We start from the raw sequence: 16,379 nt of genomic DNA, 5'->3' as shown, positions 1-16,379 counted from the left end.
TATCTTACTATTAATTCAAGTACCTTTTGACGCAAAAGTTAGCATTTTTAGATGGCAACCTCTGGTTATTTAGTACTTAAATCATTGGAGTAGAATAACTTTTTTTTTCATATATATTTTTTTTGTAATTTTTTGATTGATCCCTCTATAAGATAAATTATAAGAAGAGGATAATTCTATTAACTATATCAATCAGTTACTTACAAGATTAAGTGAAATCGAGAAATCTCATTCAACAAGCAAAATTTTAGGCACAATTTTCCCATTTTATTTGATATACTTTCTAAAATGCAAAAATCCTAATCACACAATAACTATTTCCAAGTCAAATGAAAATTTAATTTTTCAAGTCACATATATTTAGTTAAAAAAGGGAAACTGAATGCTAATGGTTTCAACTTTTGCATTTTTGGATCAAATTGAAAATTTTTAAAAATTTTTGGGGTCATTTGCAATTTTGGACAAGATTTTGAAAACTATTTAGCAGAGTTTTTTCTTATAACTAGACGAAACTCCCTACTAACAAACCCGAATTGCAACAAATTTCAACACAAGTAATATTTGCAATACCGAATCCAAGTAATTTATGCACACAACCACATGTAGCACAAATTTAAACTCTCCTATCACACTTAAAATATACATGGTTCTCAATGTGTAGAGAAAGATAAACTAACAAATGAAAGAAATACTCTTCAAATGTCAAAGGTTGAGGTCCAGTTCAGCCATAAATCACAAATCATTAATCTACACATCTACTAGTACTGCACATAGTTCATAAGTAGTGACTTCATAAGTTCACATAACCATTAGTATTTAAAAAGAAAACTAAAAGAAGCTACAATTGTTCATGGAAGCAAGAAAGTTAGAGAAAATAAAAGGCTCGAAGGCCAAGTCAAGGTAGATCATGCCAAGCCGCCGGACTACCTCCTCCACTTGGCCTCTCGAGTTCTCTACCATCAACTTGGTCCTCAGGAATAGATTGTGGCTGAGGAATAATGCACAATCGATCCTCCACATGGTGCATCTAAATGTCAAATGTATCATGGCTAGCGTCGACCCTATCAACTCTGTAAAACCCACGATTTTTGGGCTCATTTTATCTTGCCAATTTAATTAAATGGTAATTTATTATGGGTAAAAGCAAACATAATTGCAGGTTAGGTTAAATAGGGTAAGGGGTCTAATAAATGAAAACTCTTACCCAAGCCACCTACTAATAAGTAGCGCTAGGTTTAGGATTTTATTAAAACCCTAGACAGGAAAATAACCCTAGCCTTACTTTTCTTTCGTCTACTTCCCTAGAGCAAGAGTCGTCAGAGAGGAGAGAAGGAGAAGCAGGCAACACCGTCAATTGATCCGACGACTAGGCACCTAAACCTGTAAGTCTCGAGTTCACACAAGAGAACCTCTCTTTTAAGTTTTAGTAGTTGTATCAATTGTTCTAATAATTTTATGAGCATGTATCGTTGCTATATAGGTGTAGATATGTATGTTTTGATAAGATTCGTATCTGGATTAATAGGAATAGGGGGGTTGATTTTAACCCTGATATTATAGGGTGTTTGAATTTGTTTTAAAAAAAGAAAGAAAGAAAGGGAAGAGCAGCGGCGGCTTCCACTGCTCTGTTTCGGCCAGGCGTTGCAGAGGCAACGCCACAGGAAGAATTCCAAGGGTTGGCCTTTTCGGCCAACCAATGGAAGGAATGTTGTTGCCAGACCTTGGTCAAACAAATGGTTTGTGACGACCATGGTCTAAAAGGAAATGGTTGGCCTTCTGGCCAACCATGGCTCTCACCCGAAGAGGAAAAAGGGATAATTTAGATGTTAACCAAATATAAGATAAAATAAATAAATATTTAATAAATAAATTTTGAATATAACTAGTCCATTTTTATAGGTGATCATGGGTATTAAAATTCAGGACCCAATTTAAAGAAATTGTTAGAATTCAAGTATTGGTCATGTAAAACTTTTATTTAATTAATTACGTCTAAGATATTTAAAGAAAAATCTAGGATATCTTAATTTAGCCTTATGAGGTTAATGTAGATGAGGTGAGATAAATTCTAAATTGTTAAACGAAACGTTTAAAATAATAATAATAATAATAATAGTAGTAGTAAATAATAATGCTGACGATAACACTAATATTAATAATAATCATAATAATAATAATAATAATAATAGTAAATAATAATTAATAAACAATAATAGTAAGGATAATAACAATATGGGCATGGAGGAAGTGAATTAAGGATATAAACAAAGATACAAATATAATACGAGTGGAATAAACTAAGACAATAATAATTATAATAGGTCAATATATATAGATATATATATATATATATATATATATATATATATATATATATATATATATATGTACATGTATACATAAATAATAATAACACCTATACACGCCTAAAAGTGGAAATAAAGGGAAAGGTAATAGTAACTATCTAACATATATATAAGTGATAATAAAATAAATTAGCGACGACGGGGATGGTAATAATAATAATGGATAGTCATAAATTATAAGTAAATATAGTAAGATAGTAGTGAGGATAATAAACAGGATTGTGAATAATTATTTTCTTCTAAATTAGGAAACTTTACAAAATGAACACTTTCCAAATTAAGAAACTTTCTAAAAATAGAAACTTTCCAAAAAAAAAATAGAAATCATCCGATTGGAGGGAAATGCTATTAGGGTCCATACAATGGTCTAGATATGAATCTTGTACTTACTTAGAGGTTATATATTTATACATCTATAGGAAGTAACAACTAATTAGGGAACTCATGCATTTGATAGGTACGGTACAAGGATTTAAGGTAGTTCCACTCGAGCAGCCAAACAGAGGTAGGTGGTACTTACCCTTCTGAGATTTCAAATGTGCAAAATGAAATTCTTGTTTTCAATCCTATTTTGTTGTGTTGACTCGAAAGGTGTTTGATTAAATGCTTTACTTGATATTTATGAAAGTTATATTTTACTATACAAAAAGGACCATGTGACTTATTTGAAATGTTTTGATATGTTATTATATACCAAATGAGTTGAACCTTTTATGTACTCAAAGATATATATATGTGGTGCGTGGAATGAATTTTTGACAAGTAAAGCTCAAAACAGTCATGGGATAGACGGTAGGAGCTATAGTCCTGTATAATGGTCATGGTAGCCTGGTATAAAGCCCAGCCGATTGACCGATGGATAAAGTCATGGTAGCCTGGTATAGAGCCCAGCCGATTGACAAGGTCAGGGTAGTCTGGTATAAAGCCCAGCCGATTGACCGATTGATAAAGTCATGGTAGCCTGGTATAGAGCCCAGCCGATTGACAAGGTCATGGTAGCTTGGTATAAAGTCCGGCCGATTGACCTAAGAATGAAATGAGATCAATCGATAGTCGCGAAATCTATTGGTCGCCCACCTAGAAGGGGTTTAATCTCTAGGCTGAGTACTCAGTAGCCGGTCATTACATGTACTTGTTATGAGCTGATCTGAAAGAATGATTTATGAGCCGATATGGAATGATTTATGAATTGGTTTGAAATGAGACTTATGAGCTAATTTGAAATGATCTATGAACTGCTATGCAACGTTTTACAGGATCATTTATGAATGGATATGAAGAGACTTATGAATTGTTATAAAGTGATTTTTGACGTTACAATTTCTCATGTATAAATATCAATAAGATGCCTTTTGAACTGCTTGTCATTTCTTTACTAATGATTGTTTTATAAATGACGCTACTTTCAAAATTATGGATGTGAATGATTTGCAAACGATTTGAGTTGTACTTCTATATATATGTATCTATAAAACTAAGAGTGCATGGTCCAACAGAAGGGTAAATATTACCTACTGAGCGATGTGTCGCTCAACCCACTCCTTACCATTTTTGCAGATTTTGAAGAGTATGAATTGGTTTACATAGAAGACCCTGAGGAGGACTTTTATTAGTTTAGGTACATAGAAGTTGGCAGGCTAGCCACTCCTAGTGTTAGTCTTATTTACTTTTATTTCCGCTGTTTCAATTGGAGAAAAAAAATGTACGAACGTCTTGAATATTCGTAGACTTCCTTTTATATGTAATTCGAACCGCACTTTATTTGTTTAAATTATTTAGTACTGTCAAGTTAAATTAGTTAATGTAGCCTTGTATTCCTGAGTGGGACTTGGGAGTACGGCGGATGTCATTTAACGGGCACGTGCGGGCTCGGGGCGTGACATTTTTAGTGGTATCAGAGCTTAGGTGATATGGTCCGGAAGTATGTGAAATGGTTTTTTTGAGGTTAGGGGTTTTGAGAATTGAAACAAGATGAAAAGAAAAAGGGGATTAAAGGAAATAAGAGATTCATGTGATTTTTTTTAATGTTTAGGTTATGCGATCTAGATATATGTTGAATGATATTTGTAGTATTAGTGCTTTTAGAAAATGGGAATGAGGTTGGATAGAATATTGTGTAATAAGAGATTTTCATAATATTTAATGATAACAGAGTTTGAGGTACGATTTACTCTTTAGATGAAGTACACCCTAGGAAATGCTCAATTGTGACTAAATAAATAGGCTTGAAAATTTGCATGTGTGAATAGTTGAAATGGTACAATTGGTGTTTATGATGTTGTTTTATTGGATATGATTTTGATTGCAAATTTTAAGTTTAAGATGTCGGATGTGTAGGAAATGTTATATATATTTGAAGTATTGTCTGCAGGAAATTGAAAGTACTAAGGAAATTAAAGTACGTATGCAATATATGTTGGATCTTGGAATTCTGTTGACTTATTTGAGGTTTACGATAATTAGATCTAATGCTCAAGACATTTTTTTTAAACTAGTTGATATTATTAGTTCAAGTATTATTACATCTTGCTCAAGAAAATATATTTATAAATTTCTTACAATATATAATTTTACATACTTTTTACCTAAAAATGAGTAAATGGTGAAACCAAAATTTTATTTGCACAAATAGTTTTTAATCAGAATTTTTAAATATGTACCTTTACCTTGCAGGTACTTGGTAAGTATAGTTTCTAAATATATATGTATATATCTATAAGAAAAAAAAATACATTAAATAATTATATCCTATAATCCTGTGCAAAATATTTTTTTTTATATACTCATCCAATCTCAAAAAGAGCTTTAGCTGAATGTATTCTGGAAAAAAAAAAAAAATTCTTATCGTATAAAAAAATTTAACAATAATTCTTGATAAATTCTCTTTGTACTCTAAATTCTAATGCTGAAAGAAGTATAGTTAGTTGACTTATGTATTTCAAAACACTTTCAGTTTTCTAAAATTGTGTGAGTTTGAAATTCTATGTATAGATAATACTTTACCAAGGTTATGATAAAGTTATTAATTTCCTATATGAGAATTTGGTGATAATTTTTGTATAAAATTTTCTATATTTTTGTATCATCAAGAAGTTTGTGAAATGATATTTGAGATATTAATATTTTCGAAAATTGAATTGAGCTAGGAAAAAAAATGACCAAAGGAAATAAGATTCCCATGTCATTTAGTGGTATAATAACTTAGGTTATAAGATCTGAAAACAGGAGTGATGCTATTTGAGATATTATTGATCTCTTTGGAATTTGAAATGAGATATATATGAAATTTGAGGGAAATAAGAGATTTCCATCACCAATTACAAATACAGTGGGCAGGAACCCATATATCAAGATAAGGATTATTTTGTGATAGTGGATAAGTAAGTTGTGATAAAATGTGTGACAAGAGAAGAAATGGTACTGTTAGTGTCTCTGGTATCTTTTCTATAGGTTGATATTTATAGAGCATTATAAGCCGATATTTAGAACACCGGATTTGTGAGAGATATTATGTTCATCTGAGCTATATAAACATGAAGATGGAAGGTATTGAGAAAAATAAGAGTGCGCAACAGAAGCTTGATGAAATTAAAGAAGGGAATCCAATTGAGACATTGTAGGAATAGTTCCAAAGATGTATTGCAAGAACATTGGAAATTTTGTTAACTTATCTTGATGTTTATGTCTTTTAGGTTTTGAGGACGAAACCTTTAAAAGGGGGGAAGAGAATGTGATACCTAGTCTGAAAATGAATTGTGAAAGTAGTGTGGAATTAAAACCCTAAATTCACATCTAGATTTTGGTCATCCTACCAAGAGATTATAGGGATTGATATTTAAGATTAAATACCGCCTTCTATCCCCAAATGAATAGATAGTTAGAAAGAATTGTACAGATATTGGAGGACATGCTGAGAGCTTGTGTTCTAAACTTCTCGAAGAGTTGGGATAGGTTGGTGAAACTAATGAAGCTCTTGTACAATAATAGCTATCATAGCGGGACGGTATGAAACTATTTGAAGTGTTGTATGTGCGAAAGTGTAGATCTTCCTTATATTGGGATGAATAGGTGAGAAACGGATCACTGGCCCCGACTTGGTGGAACGAACTTTGGAGAAAATTAAGATTATTCGGGAAAGATTAAAAGTAGCTCAGGACTGAAACAAGAGTTGGGCAGATTCAAAAAAAGGAAACCTTTAGAGTTTCAATCGGGAGAAAAGGTATATTTGAAGGTATCCCCCACCAAGGGACTGAGGGGATTTGGAAGATGTAGTAAGTCAAATCCGAGGTATGTAGGATCTTACGAAATACTGGATAGAGAGTTGGACTTTTAGCATATCGCCCTTCCACCTACTCTGTCGAGGATATTTCATGTCTCCCAACTGAGAAAGTATGTATCTGACCCAAGTCATGTTTTGGAGGACCAACACATCGGGGTGGGGGAAAACTTGTCAGTGGAGAAAGTTTCTTTGAGAATCATGGATCATAAGAATCAAGTTCGAAGGAGAAGGACCATACCCTACGTGAAGGTGCAATGGACGAACCATACACCACGAGAGGCAATGTAGGAGTTAGAAGAAGACATGCGAAATAGACATCCCTATCTTTTTATCAAAGTACATAAGTTTCGAGGACGAAACTTTTTGTAAGGGGGGTAGAATGTAAAACCCACGATTTTTGGGCTCATTTTATCTTGCCAATTTAATTAAATGGTAATTTATTATGGGTAAAAGCAAACATAATTGCAGGTTAGGTTAAATAGGGTAAGGGGGTCTAATAAATGAAAACTCTTACCCAAGCCACCTACTAATAAGTAGTGCTAGGTTTAGGATTTTATTAAAACCCTAGACAGGAAAATAACCCTAGCCTTACTTTTCTTTCGTCTACCTCCCTAGAGCAAGAGCCGTCAGAGAGGAGAGAAGGAGAAGCAGGCAACACCGTCAATCGATCCGACGACTAGGCATCTAAACCTGTAAGTCTCGAGTTCACATAAGAGAACCTCTCTTTTAAGTTTTAGTAGTTGTATCAATTGTTCTAATAATTTTATGGGCATGTATCGTTGCTATATAGGTGTAGATATGTATGTTTTGATAAGATTCGTATCTGGATTAATAGGAATAGGGGGGTTGATTTTAACCCTGATATTATAGGGTGTTTGAATTTGTTTTTTAAAAAAAAAAAAAAAGAAAGGGAAGAGCAGCGGCGGCTGCCACTGCTCTGTTTCGGCCAGGCGTTGCAGAGGCAACGCCACAGGAAGAATTCCAAGGGTTGGAGTTTCGGCCAACCCAAGACAAAAAAAAAAAAAATAAATAAAATTGAAAGTTGATGTCGCCAGCACTTGCTGGCGACAATGGACATAGGAAATGGTTGGCCTTTTCGGCCAACCAATGGAAGGAATGTTGTTGCCAGAACTTGGTCAAACAAATGGTTTGTGACGACCATGGTCTAAAAGGAAATGGTTCTGGCCAACCATGGCTCTCACCCGAAGAGGAAAAAGGGATAATTTAGATGTTAACCAAATATAAGATAAAATAAATAAATATTTAATAAATAAATTTTGAATATAACTAGTCCATTTTTATAGGTGATCATGGGTATTAAAATTCAGGACCCAATTTAAAGAAATTGTTAGAATTCAAGTATTGGTCATGTAAAACTTTTATTTAATTAATTACGTCTAAGATATTTAAAGAAAAATCTAGGATATCTTAATTTAGCCTTATGAGGTTAATGTAGATGAGGTGAGATAAATTCTAAATTGTTAAACGAAACGTTTAAAATAATAATAATAATAGTAGTAATTAATAATGTTGACGATAACACTAATATTAATAATAATCATAATCATAATAATAATAATAATAGTAAATAATAATTAATAAACAATAATAGTAAGGATAATAACAATATGGGCATGGAGGAAGTGAATTAAGGATATAAACAAAGATACAAATATAATACGAGTGGAATAAACTAAGACAATAATAATTATAATAGGTCAATATATATAGATATATATATATATATATATATATATATATATATATATATGTACATGTATACATAAATAATAATAACACCTATACACGCCTAAAAGTGGAAATAAAGGGAAAGGTAATAGTAACTATCTAACATATATATAAGTGATAATAAAATAAATTAGCGACGACGGGGATGGTAATAATAATAACGGATAGTCATAAATTATAAGTAAATATAGTAAGATAGTAGTGAGGATAATAAACAGGATTGTGAATAATTATTTTCTTCTAAATTAGGAAACTTTACAAAATGAACACTTTCCAAATTAAGAAACTTTCTAAAATAGAAACTTTCCAAAAAAAATAGAAATCATCCGATTGGAGGGAAATGCTATTAGGGTCCATACAATGGTCTAGATATGAATCTTGTACTTACTTAGAGGTTATATATTTATACATCTATAGGAAGTAACAACTAATTAGGGAACTCATGCATTTGATAGGTACGGTACAAGGATTTAAGGTAGTTCCACTCGAGCAGCCAAACAGAGGTAGGTGGTACTTACCCTTCTGAGATTTCAAATGTGCAAAATGAAATTCTTGTTTTCAATCCTATTTTGTTGTGTTGACTTGAAAGGTGTTTGATTAAATGCTTTACTTGATATTTATGAAAGTTATATTTTACTATACAAAAAGGACCATGTGACTTATTTGAAATGTTATTATATACCAAATGAGTTGAACCTTTTATGTACTCAAAGATATATATATGTGGTGCGTGGAATGAATTTTTGACAAGTAAAGCTCAAAACAGTCATGGGATAGACGGTAGGGGCTATAGTCCTGTATAATGGTCATGGTAGCCTGGTATAAAGCCCAGCCGATTGACCGATGGATAAAGTCATGGTAGCCTAGTATAGAGCCCAGTCGATTGACAAGGTCAGGGTAGCCTGGTATAAAGCCCAGCCGATTGACCGATTGATAAAGTCATGGTAGCCTGGTATAGAGCCCAGACGATTGACAAGGTCATGGTAGCCTGGTATAAAGTCCGGCCGATTGACCCAAGAATGAAATGAGAACAATCGATAGTCGCGAAATCTATTGGTCGCCCACCTAGAAGGGGTTTAATCTCTAAGCTGAGTGTGACGCCCCGAAAAAAAAAATGAGTTTGAGAACCCGAAAATTTTCTAATTTTCTAGGGTTTATTTTATTTAATCGCCCGCCTTTTCTACATTTTATTTATTAAAAAAATTCCCCAGATAAAGTTTATGAGCAAAGATAGTTTTAAAATGATTTTTCTAGTATCGGTTAATTTTTGAGAAATTAAAAGCGTATTTTGAACGTGGGACCCGCTAGTGCGGTAAATGCATTATATTTTTGACAACTTGTTGGAATTTTGTATTAAGTGATATTATTTTACAAAGTGTTAAGATATTTGTATTGGAGAGACAAAAAGATAAGTTTTGAACCAAAAGGGTGACAAGTGTCACCTTCCTATTCAACCTTGACTTTGACCATTATTTCTTACCTTTATTAATACTCAATTTTGACCCAAAAATCACCTAAATTTCTGCAAGCTTGGCCGAACCTCTTGGAGCAAGAATACAAGAAGAAAGCCTTCAACTCCAACTCCATTTCTTGCTCAATCTTGTGAATCAACCGTTAAACTTTCGAATTCCTCCACAAAAGTCACTTGTTTAGGAAGATTGAAGGTAGTGGTGGAGTGATTAGAGAAGGCAAAGGACTAAGCCATCAACTTTCTTGCTATTTCAAGGTTCATGTCTAGCAATCCTTTCTTTGTTCTTGATTATGCTAAATTAGTGACTTGTGATGGCTAAAGAGATGGTTTGATGGATTATATTTTGAGTTGTGGTTGGATGGATGAACTTTTATTATTTTTGGGGATTTTTCTGTTTTAATATGAGTATGATTATGTGATTATGTATGATGATTGGAAATGATGTTTAATGATTCTAGAAGGTGGAAAAAGTGGACAATTGCAATCAATTTCTGTTTTGGAAGAAATTCTGGAAAATTAGGGTTCTTGGTTCTTCATTCTGTCCGAAATTTTTGGTCCTAGATAGAGGTCAAATTGGCCTTAGCTGAAAACATGAAAGTTGTAGGTATTGATGTTTTAAGGGTGCCTGCAAAATATCAGGTCAATTGGAGTAGTGTGGAATGAGATAAACCAAAATTACTATTGCTGTTCTGGGTTCATCAGGATGTTAGAACTGCGTCTGAAATTGGTTGTTTTGACTGGAATTGTTTTGGATTTGGTTGTTGAGGTCTTCTGATGAAATGTAGCTTGATGTCCTATCTACCATATGCCTTTGGAATTTCTGCATTTGGACCTGTTTAGATTGAGTTGTACTGATTACAGCATAGTGTAATTTGTAAACCTAAAATTACGGTTCTGGTTTGTTATTTGGCATATTTGACTTAGTTGTGCTGGGATTTGGACTGAGTGACCTTCTACATTGTTGTAGCCCTGGTTCTTAGCTTCGAAACGGTGGGTCTTGGACCTCCATCCGACAATCGTAGCGCCTTTGATACCATTACCGCAAAATGACGTCAAAACTGTTTTTCTGGTTTTGAGCTTAACTTTCATTTCCGGACTTTTCTCTAGCTTGACTTGTCTTTGTACTTCTTGGACCTTGCTGAATGGCTATTGGATGAACTTGTTGTTGTGTGTGTACCTTTGGGTTGGAATGAGGAAATAATGAAGCCATGATGGCTGGAAAAGTTAGCAAATTCAGGGGAAGTGCTGTCCGAACTTTGAAGGGATTTGTTTGCATTGAGTTTGTGATCTAAGACTTGGATTTGAGCAAGGCAATGATATTTGATGGATGATTTCTGAGCCATGGAGGTGAGTGACCCTAAACTATTTCCAAAGTACTTGTGAAATGTTTCTTGCATTATGTACTCGATTGCATCTCATGCGTGCTTGCATGTGAATTCATGACATGATTTGGCTTCAATGAGTTCTGGGAAAGTCTTGTGCTGGACACCAACGTCTCCACCATTTTCGTGAGTTCGTGACATGACGGAGCAAATGGCTCCGGAGCTCAAAAAGGGGCTCCCTCCTAATGTTAATGTTAATGTTAAATAATCTATTTGAGCGTTGGGTGTTCAAGTGCTGTGATTTCACCGGCTCACGAGAGCACTAAACGTACATTTGATCTCTGAATCATGACATCATCGAAATGATCGAAATGCAACATTGTGAAATATATTTGTTTAATGATTTTCCTGGTTACTCGCTGAGCTTCTAGCTCACCCCAAAAATATTTTATTCCCCTCCACAGGGCTCAAAGCGAAGGAAGGACTTGTTGTGCTTATTCACATGTCTGGATGGCCTATATCTTGTACAGTTTGGATTTGAAAATCATTTTTATGTATAGTTGAGAATTGTTTCCGCTTCGCTTATGACATGTAATTTTTGGAGAATTTGATGTATATTGGAGATTTATATTGTAATATTTGAGGTTTATTCTTGTAATTCATTTGAGGACTGTAGTGAACGACTGAGTCCCGGCGAGAGCTGGGCAGGCGGCCCGCCGAACCCTCTGGTTCGCCTTAGGGGGAGGTGGGGCTGTCACACTGAGTACTCAGTAACCGGTCATTACATGTACTTGTTATGAGCTGATCTGAAAGAATGATTTATGAGCCGATATGGAATGATTTATGAATTGGTTTGAAATGAGACTTATGAGCTGATTTGAAATGATCTATGAACTGATATGCAACGTTTTACAGGATCATTTATGAATGGATATGAAGAGACTTATGAATTGTTATAAAGTGATTTTTGACGTTACAATTTCTCATGTATAAATATCAATAAGATGCCTTTTGAACTGCTTGTCATTTATTTACTAATGATTGTTTTATAAATGACGCTACTTTCAAAATTATGGATGTGAATGATTTGCAAACGATTTGAGTTGTACTTCTATATATATGTATCTATAAAACTAAGAGTGCATGGTCCAACAGAGGGGTAAATATTACCTACTGAGCGATGTGTCGCTCAACCCACTCCTTACCATTTTTGCAGATTCTGAAGAGTATGAATTGGTTTACATAGAAGACCCTGAGGAGGACTTTTATTAGTTTAGGTACATAGAAGTTGGCAGGCTAGCTACTCCTAGTGTTAGTCTTATTTACTTTTATTTCCGCTGTTTCAATTGGAGAAAAAAAATGTACGAACGTCTTGAATATTCGTAGACTTCCTTTTATATGTAATTCGAACCGCACTTTATTTGTTTAAATTATTTAGTACTGTCAAGTTAAATTAGTTAATGTAGCCTTGTATTCCTGAGTGGGACTTGGGAGTACGGCGGATGTCATATGACGGGCACGTGCGGGCTCGGGGCGTGACACTCTCCACCACATGAGCCTGAATGCAACGAATTGCTTCTAATACCCTTTGCAAAGAAGGACGTGATAATGGAGGTGGTGGTGGTGCAGAAGTAGACGGACCAGCAATCCTTACTGGGATCTAGAGGCACCCCTTGGTCTCTCTCTCCGTGGGTGAGCTATATTATCCGTTTGAATGTCCATGCCATTAAGAGTAGAAACACTCAACTCATCCATGGTTTGTATAGGAGGTTGAGGTATGCCATTTAAATTGACTCCCTCCCGCTCAAAAATTAGTGAGAGGAGACATGGGAATTCAAACCAATAGGAAGCATTACTCCTACTTGCAGTCATCCTTATGCTACTAATGATGATATTTGTTAGCGGGATATGGGCAAATAGAGACTCCTAGTTATGAAACATGTGATCCAAGAAGTAGATATCACTGTGTTGAACTTCACCTTGACCACTTTTCTTAGAGATCATATTATGATCCATCAATAAATGATAAGGCGATGCCTAAACTTGAAAACACGCGCAAGAATCATCTCTTTCTGAGATGATCAGAATGGTTGATACTCGAGATCATACCACGCCATGGCATGTGAAGCGTCACAATTCTTATTTGGTGGAGTAAATCCCTTCTTCAAATTAATGATTGAACATGATCATTGCATCCCAAACTTCTAGCAATAGTGTCTCGAGTGATCATCAAATGCATCCCTTGGATAAAAGATTGAATCTCTTCTTCATTATGGCCCTTCTTATTGACTACATTTGCATAAAATTCCCAAACCAAATTTGGATAGATGTACTGAGGAAGAGAAAAAATGGACGCCCATAGATCAAAAGCCTTAGTAATGTGATATACTACATCCACCTCTGGGCATCCCATATATGAATTCCATATGCTTATGATCTTCATACCATTCTTGATTATCTTTAGACATGAATTCCGTGGTCTATTCCTCCATTGTTTAGGAAAGGATGTCCTCTCTTTACTCCCCTCTCTTCGTGGAGGAGACTCAAGAATGATAACACGTCTTCCTCTCTCCATAGTACCTAAAAAAAAAAAATCAAATATTAACTTAAATATTGTACCAAAATTTCACACACTTCACAAAATTATTCAAAAAATAATCAAACCTTATAAAATACCTAAATTACCAACATTACAACTTATATCATCCTAGGCATTTTATAATACCACCATTTCATGAATGCTTATCATAATTTGCTCAACTAACCACAAAGTATAAATCATCATGTCATGAAGGATCAATTAATTGCTCAAAATTTCACATTATGTTCATGAGCAATTCTATTTCAAAAAGTTTTGCCTAAAATTGTTAAAATCACCAATTGACCTAAATGACCAACAACATATGTTTAAACATGTGAATTAACAATAAGCAAGCTCATGACAATTACTAATTATCAACAATAATAGACATTTAGCCATAAACATGCTTAAGCAAAATTAACCAAAAATTAACCCATATAATCACAAATTTCCTCAACATCACTCAATATGACCAATATAAATGCTTAACCATCATCATCAAGTAACATTTTAAGTATTTGCATCAACTAAATAGGCTTACTAATAATGACTCTATGAAGGTCAAGGGATGTTTGGATGTTGATTTCTTGCAACAAAAATGATGAAAAAGGAGATTTTGTCAAGTATGTGTGTGGAGTGTGTGAAATGCAGGTTTGAAGAAGAAGAAGAAGAAGAATGAGAGTTGTGGCAGCATTTGTTTCTTAAAATAGGGGAAATCAAATATCCAGGTTGAAAACATGGGTTGAGACCTGCATTTTCAAGGAAAACTCTGAGATTCTTCAATGTAAACTTGTGATATGCGGGCTGTGACTCGTGTTTTCAAGCCTGCGCTTTCATTTTTTTATAGCAAAAGAGGCAAAAAACGTGGGTATAAATGCGGACTTGGCTGCATTTTACCCCACATTTTTCTATGAACTCTTGAAGATGGACTAAAATGCAAACCAAAACATGGGTAAGGTTGCATTTTTTGTCCCTATTTTCAAAAATTTGCAACTTTTATGTAGAAAAACTGCACTTTTCCAAAATTATGCACAAGACCCCTATTTTCCAAAATGCATTCTAGATCACTGTTTTGCCTAAAATATCACTTCATACAACTTTAAAATAATCTAAAAATGCATTCTACCCCAAAATAACAAATAAAAAATAAAAATTATGCAAAATAACAGGTGGAATTTTTTGATCAATTTTCTCCTTCTTGTCCTCAATTGGTAAGCTTTGCTTCTATTTCCAAACCCTATGAAACAAATACTCCAAAATATCATTAAAACTTAATTTAAACTTAAAATCACACCAAATTAAGATAAAATACTAAAATCAGTGGGTTGCCTCCCATCAAACTCTTTTGTTTATAATCGTTGGCTCGACTCAAAAGAGTTTCTATATTTTAAAAGGATGTTAGGAGCAATTTTCTCCCCAAGCATCAAAGTTTCAAAGCCAATCCACTGTATGATGAGCTTTTTTTTCTATCACCATAGTCTAACTCCCTCAATGGCTTAGGAGGAACATTAGACTTATCATATGTAATTTTAACTTCACTTTGTGGTGAGAAATGCTTGCCTTCCTTAAGTCGCCTCAACTTTTCACTTAATTTTTCATGAAGTTGTGAACGCATCGACTCAACTACCTTCTTTATCCTTGTTTCTCTTGAAGATTAGTACAAAAAAATTTATAGCCTTAACCTCTTCATGCATCTCTTAATTAATATTATCGTCACATGTCAATTTAGAAACAAGGTTGATTGGCTCTTTATCTCTATTCTTGTTGATCAAATTGAATCCAAGTTCCCCACCATTAACCCAGAATATGAGCTTACATTTTTCCACATCAATTAAAGTTTGTCCGGTGGTTAAGAACGGTCTTCCTAAAATAATAGGCATTTCTATATCCTTCTCTATATCTAGGACAACAAAATCTACAGGTATTATAGATTGTCTTACTCTTATTAGCATATTTTCCAAAATACCTATAGGATGTGTTATTGATCAATCCACTAATTGCAAAGTAATTTGGTAGTTTTAAGCTCTTGAAGTTCCAACTTTCGGACAACCGATAGGGGAATAAGAGATACACTTGCACCTAAATCACATAAAACGTTAGAGAAATGCAAATGACCAATAGTGCAAGGAATTGAGAAACTTCCCAGATCTTTTAATTCAGGAGGGAGTTTGTTCTTAATTAATACATTACACTCCTCCATTAATGCTATTATCTTATCTTCTTCTTCCTTGACATGATATCCTTCAAAAGACATGCATAAGAGAGAATCTATGCAATAGTATCAATAAAAGGGATGTTAATGTGAAACTGTTTAAAAATTTTGAGAAATTTCTCAAACTCCTGGTCCTTGTTATTCTTCTTCAACATGTCCAAAAAAGGAATAGCATTAGAAGTCACATTAGAAGGAGATACACCAACATCAATAATAACATGATCCTTTTGGTTTATCTTTACCCCTTCATTAGCTAATCCCTCGACTTTTTCCTCACTAGACTAAACAAGGTTAGGTCCTTCTAATGTTTTACCATTCCTAAGAGTAAGGACATTGACATGCTCTCTAAAGTTGACTTCTATTTTACCAGGTAATGTAGACACCAAAATTTCATTTATT

Source organism: Coffea arabica, chromosome 1e, assembly GCF_036785885.1.
Source record: "Coffea arabica cultivar ET-39 chromosome 1e, Coffea Arabica ET-39 HiFi, whole genome shotgun sequence".
Taxonomy (NCBI): Eukaryota; Viridiplantae; Streptophyta; class Magnoliopsida; order Gentianales; family Rubiaceae; genus Coffea; species Coffea arabica.
This window is presented reverse-complemented; position numbering follows the sequence as displayed.